The sequence below is a fragment of the Nicotiana tabacum genome, chromosome 16, assembly GCF_000715075.1.
Source record: "Nicotiana tabacum cultivar K326 chromosome 16, ASM71507v2, whole genome shotgun sequence".
In the NCBI taxonomy this organism is placed as follows: domain Eukaryota; kingdom Viridiplantae; phylum Streptophyta; class Magnoliopsida; order Solanales; family Solanaceae; genus Nicotiana; species Nicotiana tabacum.
Genome location: NC_134095.1, coordinates 14,137,099 through 14,140,026, shown reverse-complemented (window position 1 = coordinate 14,140,026; position 2,928 = coordinate 14,137,099).

Genomic DNA, 2,928 nt, shown 5'->3' with positions numbered 1-2,928 from the left:
AGCTAGCAAATCGCTGTATAACCTTACCATGCACATACTCGGGGGTGATCCGGTGATCCCATGTCACCCTTTCCCATATAGGTCAGATAAAACAACATAACTGAAATTTTACAATCCAATCTTGCCTATTACCCTTAGAACCAAGTTTCCACTTCCGAAATTATCTATAAGATTAGAATATCACACACCAAATAAGTCCGAACAAGTTGTATCAACCATATCCGTACCCAAGATGCAATTACATGATATACCACATAACTCAAACACTCGTAGCGATAACTTCTAATCAGAGCAATTGCTCAAAATACCTTAATACCAATAGTAACCCTCTTATCAATCAAAGCCTCATTCCAACACTTTAGTGCTTCCAACGATGATTGAAACATGTAGAAAATCATAACCATTCCTCAGATCAACTAGCCGTGGAGCTCCCTCTCCTTCAGCAAGGACCATAATAAATTTATAAACCGAATCCCGATATTATCCTTCCAACATGCTGAAATCGAATCCGATAGTAACCATTCTAGATCCCAATAACCTCATCTCATCCAACACGATTACTCTAGTTACATGACAGATCAATACAATCTAAATCCACAACTCGTGCGACCTGCGCACTGATAAGCAACAGTCCGAATGTACTCAAATCATGGAAAGATGACTCAAATGAGAGAGTTGTACCACAAGCTCACCAGTACCACCCCAATGCAATGTTGAGAACCCATCACACATCACAGAACCAGAACACACGAATCTAACCCGAAGGATCATACCTCCACATAACCTCACTACAATGCGCGGTCCTATCTGAACAACGGTCACATGAAACACCTCAAGTCACTATGCTCAAAAACAACAACCACGCGCAATTTGCTATCTAGAACAAAAAGAAAATCATCATAACCACGACGAAGAAAAAATGACATGACACCACACAAACCCAAAAGGACACAACCGATACGCCATCCACTGAGCAATACTCAATAATCTTCCCGCTCGAATTCCTCTATGAGACCCCAATAGAACCGCACCATATGTGCCTATAACTAAGAAATCATAATGCCCCGCAACACGGAAAGGTAACTCATAGATCTCCCCCAGAACACTAATAAGCTCAATAATAATTGAATCAACACATCCCTCAACAATAGCAACTCGGAGTCAACAAGGCTGACTCGATGCAGAGCACACATTCATATTGACCTACCAATGAACCCCTTATTAAGGTGTTCCTAAAGCTGCTCCTTTAACTTCTTTAACTCCGCCGGTGCCATACAATACGACGCCCGACCACTAAATCAATACTGAAATCAACAATCTTGTCCACCGGAACCAATTCAATGATAAGAGTCTCTACACTGACATTCCTCACAAAGGCCAAATAAGAAAGACAACCTTCCCAACCATCAACTGGGTCTTCAAAAAATAAAATCACTGCACTGGGAACATAACCCGTTGAACCTCACCACTCAATCTGTGGCACCCCTGGCATAGCCAACGTCACCGTCTTAGCGTAACAATCTCGAATTACATGACATGAAGACAACCAATCCATACCCAATATCAAATTAAAATTCACCATACTAAGCAACAAAAGATCCACTTGGGTCTCCAAACCCCGATAGATACCACACAGGGCCAATATACACAATCCACAACCACAACATAACCTGCTTATGAGAACTCCTAGTCCCCAAATCCATAAAGCGTACGAATCACTATATATGACCCCAACTCTACAGCTCGAATATGTACCACACCTCTAATACTCAATCATTCCATGAGGGATACTCCTATAACTCTTCTGTGCCACCAAGCAACTTGAATATCAGTAGTCTAACCAACAAGAGAGCGCCACAATATCAATGATGTACCCTTAACTCAAACACATTGCCCTTTCTGAAACGTTTACCCTCATCAAGCCGCACAATTCATAATATCATTTTCTTAATATTCGAAACTGCCCGTGCTGTCGAAGAATTTATGACCTTCCTTTCAGAACTGAACCATGACCTCTCACATGCCCATCTCATCCCTACACAACATATCGCATATACCATGCCGTCCTATGACAATTATGAGAACTTCATAATCTATTCCGAGTCACAGGCAACTGCGTACTCCACTAGCCAAGAACTTTCCATTTCATCCAATCTAGAAGAAAATTGCTATACATCACATGCTCCTCAAGCCAGTAGAAATTATACATCTCTAACCGTGGTAGATGTGAGCATATGATTTTTTCCCTATATGAATTACTCCTATAAAATCCAACAAAATATATTTTTTCCAATTATTTGCCATTTTATAGGATTTTCGTAGGATTTTATGAATTGTTTGCATTTTTGTGCACGTTTAATTTTTATTAAAATCATGAAAAATGTCAAAAATGCCATGTATTGCATTTAGGTTTTGTTTTTATATTTTTGGGATTAATTAGTTAATTATTTGACTTATTGAAAATGAAAATCACTAAAAATGGCTCATTTTTACATTTTTTTGTCTTTAATTCTTAGTTTAGTGATTTTCTCTTTTAGTTTAGGATCAAGTAATTGTTTAAAATTAATAATTAGATATTAGGCTTAATTTTACAATTTAGATTAGTTTATAAATTTAATTTAGGATTTTTAATCAAAGAGAAGAAAAAGAAAAAACAAAAGAAAAAAAAAACAAAAAAGGAATTAAGAGGGTTAATTGAAAAAGGGATTAAATTTGGAATTTTGACTAATTTTAGGCTTAAACCCGTCCCAAATTTGGCCCAAATCACCCAAGCCCAAAAGCCTACCCAGTCCAGCGCCCCACTAACCCAAAACAACGTCATTTCATCGCCATCTAATCCCAGCTGTTGGATTCTCTTGATCCAACGGCTCACAATCCCACTCCCTTATATTATTTAACTATCCTAAAAAGACCCCCTACCCTCAGAAC